This window comes from Chiloscyllium punctatum, chromosome 3 (assembly GCF_047496795.1).
Source record: "Chiloscyllium punctatum isolate Juve2018m chromosome 3, sChiPun1.3, whole genome shotgun sequence".
NCBI classification, from domain to species: domain Eukaryota; kingdom Metazoa; phylum Chordata; class Chondrichthyes; order Orectolobiformes; family Hemiscylliidae; genus Chiloscyllium; species Chiloscyllium punctatum.
The window spans coordinates 16,843,487-16,862,318 of record NC_092741.1 but is presented as its reverse complement, the minus strand read 5'-3'; the positions used below and the strand labels follow the sequence as shown (position 1 = coordinate 16,862,318).

General features: G+C 50.2%; 1 protein-coding gene, 2 non-coding genes and 7 pseudogenes across 3 annotated transcripts in view; all 10 read left to right on the top strand.

Moving 5' to 3' along the window:
• The window catches only part of yipf3 (Yip1 domain family, member 3), a 788,655-nt gene that overhangs the window by 314,875 nt on the left and 454,948 nt on the right, over positions 1-18,832 (top strand). The gene's annotated exons all lie outside the window — the stretch shown is intronic.
• On the top strand, positions 4,830-4,948 carry LOC140471099 (5S ribosomal RNA). Its single transcript, XR_011956857.1, has one exon. It is a non-coding gene; the product is annotated as a 5S ribosomal RNA (ribosomal RNA).
• On the top strand, positions 6,501-6,619 carry LOC140471352 (5S ribosomal RNA). The gene has a single exon (XR_011956979.1). It is a non-coding gene; the product is annotated as a 5S ribosomal RNA (ribosomal RNA).
• On the top strand, positions 8,158-8,276 carry LOC140472741 (5S ribosomal RNA; annotated as a pseudogene).
• On the top strand, positions 9,808-9,926 carry LOC140472629 (5S ribosomal RNA; annotated as a pseudogene).
• LOC140472618 (5S ribosomal RNA) lies at positions 11,457-11,575 on the top strand (annotated as a pseudogene).
• LOC140472730 (5S ribosomal RNA) lies at positions 13,114-13,232 on the top strand (annotated as a pseudogene).
• On the top strand, positions 14,764-14,882 carry LOC140472607 (5S ribosomal RNA; annotated as a pseudogene).
• Positions 16,413-16,531, top strand: LOC140472596 (5S ribosomal RNA; annotated as a pseudogene).
• LOC140472838 (5S ribosomal RNA) lies at positions 18,062-18,180 on the top strand (annotated as a pseudogene).

Genomic DNA, 18,832 nt, shown 5'->3' with positions numbered 1-18,832 from the left:
GAGAAAATGCACTGGGGCCAGGCAAGTGAGGGATGATCACAGAGGATACACCAAATTCAGCGCTGAATAGACCACACATGAGCCAAGAGAGTTCAGGAGTCAGATTCCACACTACAGTCGAGACAAAAAAATCTGCAGATTCTGGAATCCAAAATAGACAAACAGGAAGCTGGAAGAACACAGTAAGTCAGGCAGCATCAGGAGGTAGAGAAATCCGTGTTTTGGGCATTTCAAAGTTAATACCTGGAACGTTGACTTATCCACCTCCTGATGCAGCCTGGCTTGCTGTGTTCTTCCAGCCTCCTCTTTGTCTACTCCACACGAGAGTAATCACCCTGGGAATGGGTCAGGTCCACACTGAGGGATCCATGCAGGGACCAAGAATAAAGTCATCTGTATCCAGACTGGACGATGCTGTGCAGGAGCCAGGAGGGAGACAAAATCCAAGCTGGAAGAATCTGTGTAGGGGCTGAAGAAGGACCATGCCGGTGGGATCTGCACTGAGTATGAAACAAACTTTTAAAGATGCAGTCAGGGAGGGGAATGAGGAAAAGGCTGTAAACTTTGATTGAATGTCAGAGGGCTCCATCACCGGGTTTACAGCAGAACAGTCAAAACTAATGAAGGGAATGCTGAGAGAGGGGTTCAACCCATCGGGCCCCCCCACCCCAGGGGAAATTGTTCATGGATGGTTCTGAAGAATGATAAAGATCAGAAAGGGGGAGTGATCATCACCACTTTATATTTACAGTTGTGTAAATGAGTTAATACTAATACAAGAAGAAACGGTGAGTCAGTGGCTGGAGCAGGTGTCGATGAGGATAAGGTAGAAACAGCTGAAAAATGGGCAGTAGACAGGGACACCCCGTATACTGAATCACAGCTGTGTACCTCACTACACTGCACGAAGGGGGGAACTCACCCCATAGTTAAAGAGGGCTCACTGAAAATTAGGGTGTTGTTCAGACACAACATCAAAGATTCAATATTGGATTAATAATGAATTTCAAACCTTTGGGAATAGAGTTGTGTGTAGTTATTATTTATTCTCATGAAAAACAAGTTTTTCTGCTTTACACCCTCAGGTTGTTCTCACAATCTCAATAAACTGTTGTTTGGCAAATATCAAACTGAACTCAGCTTTTGAAAAATGTTTAAGAGAAATATCGAAAACGTCAAGTTGAGAGATAAGTGCTTCTGCTCTGAAGGTGATCTTATAAACACTGAAAGGGATTGGAGACAATTGAAGACAAATCGTAAAACCAAAGAAAGGATTATCAAATTCAAAAGGTCAGTTTGAAATGAACAGCAGATTTCAGCAGTTTTCCTGAACAATTACAACATCACTCAGTGACTTGCCTCCCTCCCCCACCGTCTCAGACTCATAGTGAGTTAACTCTTTCTGCTGGCAGCTTCCTTTCAATTCCCCCAGACACCTTCCATATCTCCAAATGTGTACAAATGGAAATTTACAGACATCCCAGTGGGATTTACATTTTAGAGACTTGGCCTTGGCCAGCCAGGACATGTGTTATCTTCTGAGACTAAGTGTTTGTGAATGTTTCGGAAATTGGTACTGATAAATAAATTGATAAACAGTGTTATTCAAGCACTCAATGGGGAACTTAACATGAAGTTTAAGAAGCTGTTCAGTGATCTAATCTATGAACAGTGTTCTGATCACCTTGGGGGGGAGCTGTTCAGGAATACAGAGGGTTAATGGTAGGGTTCTTGGTCAGGTGGAGGAACAGAGGGATCTTGGGGTCTATGTACATAGATCTTTGAAGGTTGCCACTCAGGTGGATAGAGTTTGTAAGAAGGCCTATGGAGTATTATCGTTCATTAGCAGAGGGATTGAATTCAAGAGTCGTGAGGTGATGTTGCAGCTGTACAGGACTTTGGTTAGGCCACATTTGGAGTACAGTGTGCAGTTCTGGTCGCCTCACTTTAGGAAAGATGTGGAAGCTTTGGAGAGGGTGCAGAGAAGATTTACCAGGATGTTGCCTGGAATGGAGAGTAGGTCGTACGAGGATAGGTTGAGAGTTCTCGGCCTTTTCTCGTTGGAACGGCGAAGGATGAGGGGTGACTTGATAGAGGTTTATAAGATGATCAGAGGAATAGATAGAGTAGACAGTCAGAAACTTTTTCCCCGGGTACAACAGAGTGTTACAAGGGGACATAAATTTAAGGTGAAGGGTGGAAGGTATAGGGGAGATGTCAGGGGTGGGTTCTTTACCCAGAGAGTGGTGGGGGCGTGGAATGCGCTGCCCGAGGGAGTGGTAGAGTCAGATTCATTGGCGACCTTTAAGCGGCATTTGGATAGGTACATGGATGGGTGCTTAATCTAGGATAGAAGTTCGGCACAACATCGTGGGCCGAAGGGCCTGTTCTGTGCTGTATTGTTCTATGTTCTATGTTCTATGTTCTATTTTACTTCACAATTGCTGGAAGACGTTGTTTTTAAAGGCATCCCAAATAAAAATGGGAACTTCCCCATGGTCCAATGGACAGAACAGACTGTCATGGCCTGTCGATGTGCAAGGCAGGCCATGGGATTGTTAAGTTCTTGTCGGAACTTTTATGAAGGACATCACTAAATAGCTGCTCCCCAAGAATTGATAGAAGAGGAGGAAAGGGGTAGCTAAAGGGTTTGTATCAGTCGAAGTTCCTGAAGTATTAATTATTCAGTTCACAGCAAGAATGATTCCACAAAGAGGTAGATCTCAGGAGGTGACAAGTTCTAAAGGGAACACGTTCGTTTGAATTTGGAATATTTTGAAGAATGGAATGTGTGAAGGATTTGAACAAATTCTGTTCCTCTATCTTTTGGTCTTACAGCTGCATTCACGTGGCCATAACGTCCACCCAATTTGCTTTCCCAGTGATGTTTGTGCTATCAGCCAGTTTGACTGCATCACATTCCATCTCTTCTTCAAAGTAATTCATATCTAGTAATTAATAAGACATAGAATCATAGCATTACGACTGTATGGAAAGGGGCTATTTGTCCCATTGATTTAGGACCAACCCTCTGAATGGCATCTCACCTGGATCTAACCCCTCACTCTATTCCCATAACTCCACGTTTAACTTGGCTAACCCATCTAGCCGACACATGCCTGGATACTGCATGACAATGTACCACGGCCAATGCACCTAAACGGCACATCGTTCGATATAGGAGCAGAATTAGGCCACTCAGCCCATTGTGTCTGCTCCGCCATTCGATCATGGCTGATGTTTCTCAACCTCATTCTCCTGCCTTTTACCCAGAGCTGTTGGTCCTCTTCAATAGTTAGAAATAGATGAATTATGACCATAGATACGCCACCACCGGAAACAGTAATCGGGGAGAGTAAGTGTCAGCACAACAGTGACGAGTGATAGCAATTACAAAACTTGTTTTCCCAGGTTTCAAAGTTTCCATGAACCAACAGACAGAGGGTTAATGGAAGAAAGACGGAAAGAAAGGGATTGGGGCTGCACGCTGTCTGCGGCTGGCAGTCAGGAAAGGAGGACAATAGACAATAGGTGCAGGAGTTGGCCATTCTGCCCTTGGAGCCTGCACCACCATTCAATATGATCATGGCTGATCATCCTTAATCAGTATCCTGTTCCTGCCTTATCTCCATAAGCCTTGATTCCACTATCCTTGAGAGCTCTGTCCAACTCTTTCTTCAATGAATCCAGAGACTGGGCCTCCACTGCCCTCTGGGGCAGAGCATTCCACACAGCCACCACTCTCTGGGTGAAGACGTTTCTCCTCATCTCTGTCCTAAACGGTCTACCCCGTATTTTTAAGCTGTGTCCTCTGTTTCGGCACTCACGTTTCCTGCCGCCAGAGTGTCCAATCCTTTGATAATCTTATATGTCTCAACCAGATCCCCTCTCAGTCTTCGAAACTCAAGGGTACACAAGCCCAGTCGCTCCAGTCTTTCAGTGTAAGGTAATCCCGCCATTCCAGGAATTGACCTCGTCAACCTACGCTGCACTCCCTCAATAGCCAGAATGTCTCTCCTCAAATTTGGAGACCAGAACTGCACACAGTACTCCAGGTGTGGTCTCACCAGGGCCCTGTACACCTGCAGAAGAACCTCTTTGCTTCTGTACTCGATCCCTCTTGTTATGAAGGCCAGCATGCTATTAGCCTTCTTCACTACCTGCTGTACCTGCATGCTTACCTTCATTGAGTGGTGTACAAGAACCCCCAGATCTCTCGGTACTGTCCCTTGACCGAAATTGATTCCATTTAGGTAGTAATCTGCCTTCGTGTTCTTGCCACCAAAGTGGATAAGCATCCATTTATCCACATTAAAGTGCATCTGCCATGCATCTGACCACTCACCTAACTTGTCCAGGTCACCCGGTAATCTCCTAACATCCTCATCACGTTTCACCCTGCCACCCAGCTCAGTATCATCAGCAAATTTGCTAATGTTATTGCTAATAGCATCTTCTATATCATGAACATATATTGTAAAAAGCTGCGGTCCCAGTACTGATCCCTGCGGTACCCCACTGGTCACTGCCTGCCATTCCGAAATGGAGGCGTGGAGGAGTGTGGAAGGATGAGAGAATGCAGGCTGCAGCCCCATGAAGCAGGGGGAGGTCTTGCAGTTGGCCTGTGTAGGGATGTGGGAGACGACAGGAGCCTGGTGGGCAAGGGCTAGCTGGAGGGAGGGAGGGAGGGAGTGAGGGAAGCACGCACGGAGGAGGAAGAGCAAAGAGAAAAGAGAGAAAAAAAAACAAAGGGGATCAAGAGAAAGAGCAGCAAAGAAAATGTGGCTGGCCAGCACGCCTTGAAGTGGGGAGAAAAGGAAGGAGCCAGCGCCTACGGCCATACTAGTCTGAAAATGCCCGATCTCGTCTGATCTCGGAAGCTAAGCAGACTCAGGCCTGGTTAGTACTTGGATGGGAGCCTGCCTGGGAATACCAGGTGCAGTCGGCTTTTTCCGCCAGCAGGGACTGCTCAAGTCACCCCTCTGCACTCGTGTTGGGCCACGCACGCAATGCAGCGACAGGTTATTTTTGCTGCCGCTGTGCCTGGCATCAGTCTCCTGCAGGCAGGAGACAGGGAGGGGAGGAGAGCGGAGCGCTGCCAAAATCAGCAAGAAAGAGGGAAAGAAAGGGATTGGGGCTGCACGCTGTCTGCGGCTGGCAGTCAGGAAAGGAGGACAATAGAGAATAGGTGCAGGAGTTGGCCATTCTGCCCTTGGAGCCTGCACCACCATTCAATATGATCATGGCTGATCATCCTTAATCGGTATCCTGTTCCTGCCTTATCTCCATAAGCCTTGATTCCACTATCCTTGAGAGCTCTGTCCAACTCTTTCTTCAATGAATCCAGAGACTGGGCCTCCACTGCCCTCTGGGGCAGAGCATTCCACACAGCCACCACTCTCTGGCCACCACTCTCTGGGTGAAGACGTTTCTCCTCATCTCTGTCCTAAACGGTCTACCCCGTATTATTAAGCTGTGTCCTCTGTTTCGGCACTCACGTTTCCTGCCGCCAGAGTGTCCAATCCTTTGATAATCTTATATGTCTCAACCAGATCCCCTCTCAGTCTTCTAAATTCAAGGGTACACAAGCCCAGTCGCTCCAGTCTTTCAGTGTAAGGTAATCCCGCCATTCCAGGAATTGACCTCGTCAACCTACGCTGCACTCCCTCAATAGCCAGAATGTCTCTCCTCAAATTTGGAGACCAGAACTGCACACAGTACTCCAGGTGTGGTCTCACCAGGGCCCTGTACACCTGCAGAAGAACCTCTTTGCTTCTGTACTCGATCCCTCTTGTTATGAAGGCCAGCATGCTATTAGCCTTCTTCACTACCTGCTGTACCTGCATGCTTACCTTCATTGAGTGGTGTACAAGAACCCCCAGATCTCTCGGTACTGTCCCTTGACCGAAATTGATTCCATTTAGGTAGTAATCTGCCTTCCTGTTCTTGCCACCAAAGTGGATAAGCATCCATTTATCCACATTAAAGTGCATCTGCCATGCATCTGACCACTCACCTAACTTGTCCAGGTCACCCGGTAATCTCCTAACATCCTCATCACATTTCACCCTGCCACCCAGCTCAGTATCATCAGCAAATTTGCTAATGTTATTGCTAATAGCATCTTCTATATCATGAACATATATTGTAAAAAGCTGCGGTCCCAGTACTGATCCCTGCGGTACCCCACTGGTCACTGCCTGCCATTCCGAAATGGAGGCGTGGAGGAGTGTGGAAGGATGAGAGAATGCAGGCTACAGCCCTATGAAGCAGGGGGAGGTCTTGCAGTTGGCCTGTGTGGGGATGTGGGAGACGACAGGAGCCTGGTGGGCAAGGGCTAGCTGGAGGGAGGGAGGGAGGGAGTGAGGGAAGCACGCACGGAGGAGGAAGAGCAAAGAGAAAAGAGAGAAAAAAAAACAAAGGGGATCAAGAGAAAGAGCAGCAAAGAAAATGTGGCTGGCCAGCACGCCTTGAAGTGGGGAGAAAAGGAAGGGGTCTGCGCCTACGGCCATACTAGTCTGAAAACGCCAGATCTCGTCTGATCTCGGAAGCTAAGCAGACTCAGGCCTCGTTAGTACTTGGATGGGAGGCCGCCTGGGAGTACCAGGTGCAGTAGGCTTTTTCCGCCAGCAGGGGCTGCTCAAGTCACCCCTCTGCACTCGTGTTGGGCCACGCACGCAATGCAGCGACAGGTTATTTTTGCTGCCGCTGTGCCTGGCATCAGTCTCCTGCAGGCAGGAGACAGGGAGGGGAGGAGAGCGGAGCGCTGCCAAAATCAGCAAGAAAGAGGGAAAGAAAGGGATTGGGGCTGCACGCTGTCTGCGGCTGGCAGTCAGGAAAGGAGGACAATAGAGAATAGGTGCAGGAGTTGGCCATTCTGCCCTTGGAGCCTGCACCACCATTCAATATGATCATGGCTGATCATCCTTAATCAGTATCCTGTTCCTGCCTTATCTCCATAAGCCTTGATTCCACTATCCTTGAGAGCTCTGTCCAACTCTTTCTTCAATGAATCCAGAGACTGGGCCTCCACTGCCCTCTGGGGCAGAGCATTCCACACAGCCACCACTCTCTGGGTGAAGACGTTTCTCCTCATCTCTGTCCTAAACGGTCTACCCCGTATTTTTAAGCTGTGTCCTCTGTTTCGGCACTCACGTTTCCTGCCGCCAGAGTGTCCAATCCTTTGATAATCTTATATGTCTCAACCAGATCCCCTCTCAGTCTTCTAAACTCAAGGGTACACGAGCCCAGTCGCTCCAGTCTTTCAGTGTAAGGTAATCCCGCCATTCCAGGAATTGACCTCGTCAACCTACGCTGCACTCCCTCAATAGCCAGAATGTCTCTCCTCAAATTTGGAGACCAGAACTGCACACAGTACTCCAGGTGTGGTCTCACCAGGGCCCTGTACACCTGCAGAAGAACCTCTTTGCTTCTGTACTCGATCCCTCTTGTTATGAAGGCCAGCATGCTATTAGCCTTCTTCACTACCTGCTGTACCTGCATGCTTACCTTCATTGAGTGGTGTACAAGAACCCCCAGATCTGTCGGTACTGTCCCTTGACCGAAATTGATTCCATTTAGGTAGTAATCTGCCTTCGTGTTCTTGCCACCAAAGTGGATAAGCATCCATTTATACACATTAAGGTGCATTTGCCATGCATCTGACCACTCACCTAACTTGTCCAGGTCATCCGGTAATCTCCTAACATCCTCATCACATTTCACCCTGCCACCCAGCTCAGTATCATCAGCAAATTTGCTAATGTTATTGCTAATAGCATCTTCTATATCATGAACATATATTGTAAAAAGCTGCGGTCCCAGTACTGATCCCTGCGGTACCCCACTGGTCACTGCCTGCCATTCCGAAATGGAGGCGTGGAGGAGTGTGGAAGGATGAGAGAATGCAGGCTGCAGCCCTATGAAGCAGGGGGAGGTCTTGCAGTTGGCCTGTGTGGGGATGTGGGAGACGACAGGAGCCTGGTGGGCAAGGGCTAGCTGGAGGGAGGGAGGGAGGGAGTGAGGGAAGCACGCACGGAGGAGGAAGAGCAAAGAAAAAAAAGAGAAAAAAAAACAAAGGGGATCAAGAGAAAGAGCAGCAAAGAAAATGTGGCTGGCCAGCACGCCTTGAAGTGGGGAGAAAAGGCAGGGGCCCGCACCTACGGCCATACTAGTCTGAAAATGCCCGATCTCGTCTGATTTCGGAAGCTAGGCAGACTCAGGTCTGGTTCGTACTTGGATGGGAGGCCGCCTGGGAGTACCAGGTATAGTAGGCTTTTTCCGCCAGCAGGGGCTGCTCAAGTCACCCCTCTGCACTCGTGTTGGGCCACGCACGCAATGCAGCGACAGGTTATTTTTGCTGCCGCTGTGCCTGGCATCAGTCTCCTGCAGGCAGGAGACAGGGAGGGGAGGAGAGCGGAGCGCTGCCAAAATCAGCAAGAAAGAGGGAAAGAAAGGGATTGGGGCTGCACGCTGTCTGCGGCTGGCAGTCAGGAAAGGAGGACAATAGACAATAGGTGCAGGAGTTGGCCATTCTGCCCTTGGAGCCTGCACCACCATTCAATATGATCATGGCTGATCATCCTTAATCAGTATCCTGTTCCTGCCTTATCTCCATAAGCCTTGATTCCACTATCCTTGAGAGCTCTGTCCAACTCTTTCTTCAATGAATCCAGAGACTGGGCCTCCACTGCCCTCTGGGGCAGAGCATTCCACACAGCCACCACTCTCTGGGTGAAGACGTTTCTCCTCATCTCTGTCCTAAACGGTCTACCCCGTATTTTTAAGCTGTGTCCTCTGTTTCGGCACTCACGTTTCCTGCCGCCAGAGTGTCCAATCCTTTGATAATCTTATATGTCTCAACCAGATCCCCTCTCAGTCTTCTAAACTCAAGGGTACACAAGCCCAGTCGCTCCAGTCTTTCAGTGTAAGGTAATCCCGCCATTCCAGGAATTGACCTCGTCAACCTACGCTGCACTCCCTCAATAGCCAGAATGTCTCTCCTCAAATTTGGAGACCAGAACTGCACACAGTACTCCAGGTGTGGTCTCACCAGGGCCCTGTACACCTGCAGAAGAACCTCTTTGCTTCTGTACTCGATCCCTCTTGTTATGAAGGCCAGCATGCTATTAGCCTTCTTCACTACCTGCTGTACCTGCATGCTTACCTTCATTGAGTGGTGTACAAGAACCCCCAGATCTCTCGGTACTGTCCCTTGACCGAAATTGATTCCATTTAGGTAGTAATCTGCCTTCGTGTTCTTGCCACCAAAGTGGATAAGCATCCATTTATCCACATTAAAGTGCATCTGCCATGCATCTGACCACTCACCTAACTTGTCCAGGTCACCCGGTAATCTCCTAACATCCTCATCACATTTCACCCTGCCATCCAGCTCAGTATCATCAGCAAATTTGCTAATGTTATTGCTAATAGCATCTTCTATATCATGAACATATATTGTAAAAAGCTGCGGTCCCAGTACTGATCCCTGCGGTACCCCACTGGTCACTGCCTGCCATTCCGAAATGGAGGCGTGGAGGAGTGTGGAAGGATGAGAGAATGCAGGCTGCAGCCCCATGAAGCAGGGGGAGGTCTTGCAGTTGGCCTGTGTGGGGATGTGGGAGACGACTGGAGCCTGGTGGGCAAGGGCTAGCTGGAGGGAGGGAGTGAGGGAAGCACGCACGGAGGAGGAAGAGCAAAGAGAAAAGAGAGAAAAAAAAAACAAAGGGGATCAAGAGAAAGAGCAGCAAAGAAAATGTGGCTGGCCAGCACGCCTTGAAGTGGGGAGAAAAGGCAGGGGCCAGCGCCTAAGGACATACTAGTCTGAACACGCCCGATCTCGTCTGATCTCGGAAGCTAAGCAGGCTCAGCTGTGGTTAGTACTTGGGTGGGAGACCGCCTGGGAATACCAGGTGCAGTAGGCTTTTTCCGCCAGCGGGGGCTGCTCAAGTCACCCCTCTGCACTCGTGTTGGGCCACGCACGCAATGCAGCGACAGGTTATTTTTGCTGCCGCTGTGCCTGGCATCAGTCTCCTGCAGGCAGGAGACAGGGAGGGGAGGAGAGCGAAGCGCTGCCAAAATCAGCAAGAAAGACGGAAAGAAAGGGATTGGGGCTGCACGCTGTCTGCGGCTGGCAGTCAGGAAAGGAGGACAATAGAGAATAGGTGCAGGAGTTGGCCATTCTGCCCTTGGAGCCTGCACCACCATTCAATATGATCATGGCTGATCATCCTTAATCAGTATCCTGTTCCTGCCTTATCTCCATAAGCCTTGATTCCACTATCCTTGAGAGCTCTGTCCAACTCTTTCTTCAATGAATCCAGAGACTGGGCCTCCACTGCCCTCTGGGGCAGAGCATTCCACACAGCCACCACTCTCTGGGTGAAGACGTTTCTCCTCATCTCTGTCCTAAACGGTCTACCCCGTATTTTTAAGCTGTGTCCTCTGTTTCGGCACTCACGTTTCCTGCCGCCAGAGTGTCCAATCCTTTGATAATCTTATATGTCTCAACCAGATCCCCTCTCAGTCTTCTAAACTCAAGGGTACACAAGCCCAGTCGCTTCAGTGTAAGGTAATCCCGCCATTCCAGGAATTGACCTCGTCAACCTACGCTGCACTCCCTCAATAGCCAGAATGTCTCTCCTCAAATTTGGAGACCAGAACTGCACACAGTACTCCAGGTGTGGTCTCACCAGGGCCCTGTACACCTGCAGAAGAACCTCTTTGCTTCTGTACTCGATCCCTCTTGTTATGAAGGCCAGCATGCTATTAGCCTTCTTCACTACCTGCTGTACCTGCATGCTTACCTTCATTGAGTGGTGTACAAGAACCCCCAGATCTGTCGGTACTGTCCCTTGACCGAAATTGATTCCATTTAGGTAGTAATCTGCCTTCGTGTTCTTGCCACCAAAGTGGATAAGCATCCATTTATACACATTAAGGTGCATCTGCCATGCATCTGACCACTCACCTAACTTGTCCAGGTCACCCGGTAATCTCCTAACATCCTCATCACATTTCACCCTGCCACCCAGCTCAGTATCATCAGCAAATTTGCTAATGTTATTGCTAATAGCATCTTCTATATCATGAACATATATTGTAAAAAGCTGCGGTCCCAGTACTGATCCCTGCGGTACCCCACTGGTCACTGCCTGCCATTCCGAAATGGAGGCGTGGAGGAGTGTGGAAGGATGAGAGAATGCAGGCTGCAGCCCTATGAAGCAGGGGGAGGTCTTGCAGTTGGCCTGTGTGGGGATGTGGGAGACGACAGGAGCCTGGTGGGCAAGGGCTAGCTGGAGGGAGGGAGGGAGGGAGTGAGGGAAGCACGCACGGAGGAGGAAGAGCAAAGAAAAAAAAGAGAAAAAAAAACAAAGGGGATCAAGAGAAAGAGCAGCAAAGAAAATGTGGCTGGCCAGCACGCCTTGAAGTGGGGAGAAAAGGCAGGGGCCAGCGCCTAAGGACATACTAGTCTGAACACGCCCGATCTCGTCTGATCTCGGAAGCTAAGCAGGCTCAGCTGTGGTTAGTACTTGGGTGGGAGACCGCCTGGGAATACCAGGTGCAGTAGGCTTTTTCCGCCAGCGGGGGCTGCTCAAGTCACCCCTCTGCACTCGTGTTGGGCCACGCACGCAATGCAGCGACAGGTTATTTTTGCTGCCGCTGTGCCTGGCATCAGTCTCCTGCAGGCAGGAGACAGGGAGGGGAGGAGAGCGGAGCGCTGCCAAAATCAGCAAGAAAGAGGGAAAGAAAGGGATTGGGGCTGCACGCTGTCTGCGGCTGGCAGTCAGGAAAGGAGGACAATAGAGAATAGGTGCAGGAGTTGGCCATTCTGCCCTTGGAGCCTGCACCACCATTCAATATGATCATGGCTGATCATCCTTAATCAGTATCCTGTTCCTGCCTTATCTCCATAAGCCTTGATTCCACTATCCTTGAGAGCTCTGTCCAACTCTTTCTTCAATGAATCCAGAGACTGGGCCTCCACTGCCCTCTGGGGCAGAGCATTCCACACAGCCACCACTCTCTGGGTGAAGACGTTTCTCCTCATCTCTGTCCTAAACGGTCTACCCCGTATTTTTAAGCTGTGTCCTCTGTTTCGGCACTCACGTTTCCTGCCGCCAGAGTGTCCAATCCTTTGATAATCTTATATGTCTCAACCAGATCCCCTCTCAGTCTTCTAAACTCAAGGGTACACGAGCCCAGTCGCTCCAGTCTTTCAGTGTAAGGTAATCCCGCCATTCCAGGAATTGACCTCGTCAACCTACGCTGCACTCCCTCAATAGCCAGAATGTCTCTCCTCAAATTTGGAGACCAGAACTGCACACAGTACTCCAGGTGTGGTCTCACCAGGGCCCTGTACACCTGCAGAAGAACCTCTTTGCTTCTGTACTCGATCCCTCTTGTTATGAAGGCCAGCATGCTATTAGCCTTCTTCACTACCTGCTGTACCTGCATGCTTACCTTCATTGAGTGGTGTACAAGAACCCCCAGATCTGTCGGTACTGTCCCTTGACCGAAATTGATTCCATTTAGGTAGTAATCTGCCTTCGTGTTCTTGCCACCAAAGTGGATAAGCATCCATTTATACACATTAAGGTGCATTTGCCATGCATCTGACCACTCACCTAACTTGTCCAGGTCACCCGGTAATCTCCTAACATCCTCATCACATTTCACCCTGCCACCCAGCTCAGTATCATCAGCAAATTTGCTAATGTTATTGCTAATAGCATCTTCTATATCATGAACATATATTGTAAAAAGCTGCGGTCCCAGTACTGATCCCTGCGGTACCCCACTGGTCACTGCCTGCCATTCCGAAATGGAGGCGTGGAGGAGTGTGGAAGGATGAGAGAATGCAGGCTGCAGCCCTATGAAGCAGGGGGAGGTCTTGCAGTTGGCCTGTGTGGGGATGTGGGAGACGACAGGAGCCTGGTGGGCAAGGGCTAGCTGGAGGGAGGGAGGGAGGGAGTGAGGGAAGCACGCACGGAGGAGGAAGAGCAAAGAAAAAAAAGAGAAAAAAAAACAAAGGGGATCAAGAGAAAGAGCAGCAAAGAAAATGTGGCTGGCCAGCACGCCTTGAAGTGGGGAGAAAAGGCAGGGGCCCGCACCTACGGCCATACTAGTCTGAAAATGCCCGATCTCGTCTGATTTCGGAAGCTAGGCAGACTCAGGTCTGGTTCGTACTTGGATGGGAGGCCGCCTGGGAGTACCAGGTATAGTAGGCTTTTTCCGCCAGCAGGGGCTGCTCAAGTCACCCCTCTGCACTCGTGTTGGGCCACGCACGCAATGCAGCGACAGGTTATTTTTGCTGCCGCTGTGCCTGGCATCAGTCTCCTGCAGGCAGGAGACAGGGAGGGGAGGAGAGCGGAGCGCTGCCAAAATCAGCAAGAAAGAGGGAAAGAAAGGGATTGGGGCTGCACGCTGTCTGCGGCTGGCAGTCAGGAAAGGAGGACAATAGAGAATAGGTGCAGGAGTTGGCCATTCTGCCCTTGGAGCCTGCACCACCATTCAATATGATCATGGCTGATCATCCTTAATCAGTATCCTGTTCCTGCCTTATCTCCATAAGCCTTGATTCCACTATCCTTGAGAGCTCTGTCCAACTCTTTCTTCAATGAATCCAGAGACTGGGCCTCCACTGCCCTCTGGGGCAGAGCATTCCACACAGCCACCACTCTCTGGGTGAAGACGTTTCTCCTCATCTCTGTCCTAAACGGTCTACCCCGTATTTTTAAGCTGTGTCCTCTGTTTCGGCACTCACGTTTCCTGCCGCCAGAGTGTCCAATCCTTTGATAATCTTATATGTCTCAACCAGATCCCCTCTCAGTCTTCTAAACTCAAGGGTACACAAGCCCAGTCGCTCCAGTCTTTCAGTGTAAGGTAATCCCGCCATTCCAGGAATTGACCTCGTCAACCTACGCTGCACTCCCTCAATAGCCAGAATGTCTCTCCTCAAATTTGGAGACCAGAACTGCACACAGTACTCCAGGTGTGGTCTCACCAGGGCCCTGTACACCTGCAGAAGAACCTCTTTGCTTCTGTACTCGATCCCTCTTGTTATGAAGGCCAGCATGCTATTAGCCTTCTTCACTACCTGCTGTACCTGCATGCTTACCTTCATTGAGTGGTGTACAAGAACCCCCAGATCTCTCGGTACTGTCCCTTGACCGAAATTGATTCCATTTAGGTAGTAATCTGCCTTCGTGTTCTTGCCACCAAAGTGGATAAGCATCCATTTATCCACATTAAAGTGCATCTGCCATGCATCTGACCACTCACCTAACTTGTCCAGGTCACCCGGTAATCTCCTAACATCCTCATCACATTTCACCCTGCCATCCAGCTCAGTATCATCAGCAAATTTGCTAATGTTATTGCTAATAGCATCTTCTATATCATGAACATATATTGTAAAAAGCTGCGGTCCCAGTACTGATCCCTGCGGTACCCCACTGGTCACTGCCTGCCATTCCGAAATGGAGGCGTGGAGGAGTGTGGAAGGATGAGAGAATGCAGGCTGCAGCCCCATGAAGCAGGGGGAGGTCTTGCAGTTGGCCTGTGTGGGGATGTGGGAGACGACTGGAGCCTGGTGGGCAAGGGCTAGCTGGAGGGAGGGAGTGAGGGAAGCACGCACGGAGGAGGAAGAGCAAAGAGAAAAGAGAGAAAAAAAAAACAAAGGGGATCAAGAGAAAGAGCAGCAAAGAAAATGTGGCTGGCCAGCACGCCTTGAAGTGGGGAGAAAAGGCAGGGGCCAGCGCCTAAGGACATACTAGTCTGAACACGCCCGATCTCGTCTGATCTCGGAAGCTAAGCAGGCTCAGCTGTGGTTAGTACTTGGGTGGGAGACCGCCTGGGAATACCAGGTGCAGTAGGCTTTTTCCGCCAGCGGGGGCTGCTCAAGTCACCCCTCTGCACTCGTGTTGGGCCACGCACGCAATGCAGCGACAGGTTATTTTTGCTGCCGCTGTGCCTGGCATCAGTCTCCTGCAGGCAGGAGACAGGGAGGGGAGGAGAGCGAAGCGCTGCCAAAATCAGCAAGAAAGACGGAAAGAAAGGGATTGGGGCTGCACGCTGTCTGCGGCTGGCAGTCAGGAAAGGAGGACAATAGAGAATAGGTGCAGGAGTTGGCCATTCTGCCCTTGGAGCCTGCACCACCATTCAATATGATCATGGCTGATCATCCTTAATCAGTATCCTGTTCCTGCCTTATCTCCATAAGCCTTGATTCCACTATCCTTGAGAGCTCTGTCCAACTCTTTCTTCAATGAATCCAGAGACTGGGCCTCCACTGCCCTCTGGGGCAGAGCATTCCACACAGCCACCACTCTCTGGGTGAAGACGTTTCTCCTCATCTCTGTCCTAAACGGTCTACCCCGTATTTTTAAGCTGTGTCCTCTGTTTCGGCACTCACGTTTCCTGCCGCCAGAGTGTCCAATCCTTTGATAATCTTATATGTCTCAACCAGATCCCCTCTCAGTCTTCTAAACTCAAGGGTACACAAGCCCAGTCGCTTCAGTGTAAGGTAATCCCGCCATTCCAGGAATTGACCTCGTCAACCTACGCTGCACTCCCTCAATAGCCAGAATGTCTCTCCTCAAATTTGGAGACCAGAACTGCACACAGTACTCCAGGTGTGGTCTCACCAGGGCCCTGTACACCTGCAGAAGAACCTCTTTGCTTCTGTACTCGATCCCTCTTGTTATGAAGGCCAGCATGCTATTAGCCTTCTTCACTACCTGCTGTACCTGCATGCTTACCTTCATTGAGTGGTGTACAAGAACCCCCAGATCTGTCGGTACTGTCCCTTGACCGAAATTGATTCCATTTAGGTAGTAATCTGCCTTCGTGTTCTTGCCACCAAAGTGGATAAGCATCCATTTATACACATTAAGGTGCATCTGCCATGCATCTGACCACTCACCTAACTTGTCCAGGTCACCCGGTAATCTCCTAACATCCTCATCACATTTCACCCTGCCACCCAGCTCAGTATCATCAGCAAATTTGCTAATGTTATTGCTAATAGCATCTTCTATATCATGAACATATATTGTAAAAAGCTGCGGTCCCAGTACTGATCCCTGCGGTACCCCACTGGTCACTGCCTGCCATTCCGAAATGGAGGCGTGGAGGAGTGTGGAAGGATGAGAGAATGCAGGCTGCAGCCCTATGAAGCAGGGGGAGGTCTTGCAGTTGGCCTGTGTGGGGATGTGGGAGACGACAGGAGCCTGGTGGGCAAGGGCTAGCTGGAGGGAGGGAGGGAGGGAGTGAGGGAAGCACGCACGGAGGAGGAAGAGCAAAGAAAAAAAAGAGAAAAAAAAACAAAGGGGATCAAGAGAAAGAGCAGCAAAGAAAATGTGGCTGGCCAGCACGCCTTGAAGTGGGGAGAAAAGGCAGGGGCCAGCGCCTAAGGACATACTAGTCTGAACACGCCCGATCTCGTCTGATCTCGGAAGCTAAGCAGGCTCAGCTGTGGTTAGTACTTGGGTGGGAGACCGCCTGGGAATACCAGGTGCAGTAGGCTTTTTCCGCCAGCGGGGGCTGCTCAAGTCACCCCTCTGCACTCGTGTTGGGCCACGCACGCAATGCAGCGACAGGTTATTTTTGCTGCCGCTGTGCCTGGCATCAGTCTCCTGCAGGCAGGAGACAGGGAGGGGAGGAGAGCGAAGCGCTGCCAAAATCAGCAAGAAAGACGGAAAGAAAGGGATTGGGGCTGCACGCTGTCTGCGGCTGGCAGTCAGGAAAGGAGGACAATAGAGAATAGGTGCAGGAGTTGGCCATTCTGCCCTTGGAGCCTGCACCACCATTCAATATGATCATGGCTGATCATCCTTAATCAGTATCCTGTTCCTGCCTTATCTCCATAAGCCTTGATTCCACTATCCTTGAGAGCTCTGTCCAACTCTTTCTTCAATGAATCCAGAGACTGGGCCTCCACTGCCCTCTGGGGCAGAGCATTCCACACAGCCACCACTCTCTGGGTGAAGACGTTTCTCCTCATCTCTGTCCTAAACGGTCTACCCCGTATTTTTAAGCTGTGTCCTCTGTTTCGGCACTCACGTTTCCTGCCGCCAGAGTGTCCAATCCTTTGATAATCTTATATGTCTCAACCAGATCCCCTCTCAGTCTTCTAAACTCAAGGGTACACAAGCCCAGTCGCTTCAGTGTAAGGTAATCCCGCCATTCCAGGAATTGACCTCGTCAACCTACGCTGCACTCCCTCAATAGCCAGAATGTCTCTCCTCAAATTTGGAGACCAGAACTGCACACAGTACTCCAGGTGTGGTCTCACCAGGGCCCTGTACACCTGCAGAAGAACCTCTTTGCTTCTGTACTCGATCCCTCTTGTTATGAAGGCCAGCATGCTATTAGCCTTCTTCACTACCTGCTGTACCTGCATGCTTACCTTCATTGAGTGGTGTACAAGAACCCCCAGATCTGTCGGTACTGTCCCTTGACCGAAATTGATTCCATTTAGGTAGTAATCTGCCTTCGTGTTCTTGCCACCAAAGTGGATAAGCATCCATTTATACACATTAAGGTGCATCTGCCATGCATCTGACCACTCACCTAACTTGTCCAGGTCACCCGGTAATCTCCTAACATCCTCATCACATTTCACCCTGCCACCCAGCTCAGTATCATCAGCAAATTTGCTAATGTTATTGCTAATAGCATCTTCTATATCATGAACATATATTGTAAAAAGCTGCGGTCCCAGTACTGATCCCTGCGGTACCCCACTGGTCACTGCCTGCCATTCCGAAATGGAGGCGTGGAGGAGTGTGGAAGGATGAGAGAATGCAGGCTGCAGCCCTATGAAGCAGGGGGAGGTCTTGCAGTTGGCCTGTGTGGGGATGTGGGAGACGACAGGAGCCTGGTGGGCAAGGGCTAGCTGGAGGGAGGGAGGGAGGGAGTGAGGGAAGCACGCACGGAGGAGGAAGAGCAAAGAAAAAAAAGAGAAAAAAAAACAAAGGGGATCAAGAGAAAGAGCAGCAAAGAAAATGTGGCTGGCCAGCACGCCTTGAAGTGGGGAGAAAAGGCAGGGGCCCGCACCTACGGCCATACTAGTCTGAAAATGCCCGATCTCGTCTGATTTTGGAAGCTAGGCAGACTCAGGTCTGGTTCGTACTTGGATGGGAGGCTGCCTGGGAGTACCAGGTATAGTAGGCTTTTTCCGCCAGCAGGGGCTGCTCAAGTCACCCCTCTGCACTCGTGTTGGGCCACGCACGCAATGCAGCGACAGGTTATTTTTGCTGCCGCTGTGCCTGGCATCAGTCTCCTGCAGGCAGGAGACAGGGAGGGGAGGAGAGCGGAGCGCTGCCAAAATCAGCAAGAAAGAGGGAAAGAAAGGGATTGGGGCTGCACGCTGTCTGCGGCTGGCAGTCAGGAAAGGAGGACAATAGAGAATAGGTGCAGGAGTTGGCCATTCTGCCCTTGGAGCCTGCACCACCATTCAATATGATCATGGCTGATCATCCTTAATCAGTATCCTGTTCCTGCCTTATCTCCATAAGCCTTGATTCCACTATCCTTGAGAGCTCTGTCCAACTCTTTCTTCAATGAATCCAGAGACTGGGCCTCCACTGCCCTCTGGGGCAGAGCATTCCACACAGCCACCACTCTCTGGGTGAAGACGTTTCTCCTCATCTCTGTCCTAAACGGTCTACCCCGTATTTTTAAGCTGTGTCCTCTGTTTCGGCACTCACGTTTCCTGCCGCCAGAGTGTCCAATCCTTTGATAATCTTATATGTCTCAACCAGATCCCCTCTCAGTCTTCTAAACTCAAGGGTACACAAGCCCAGTCGCTCCAGTCTTTCAGTGT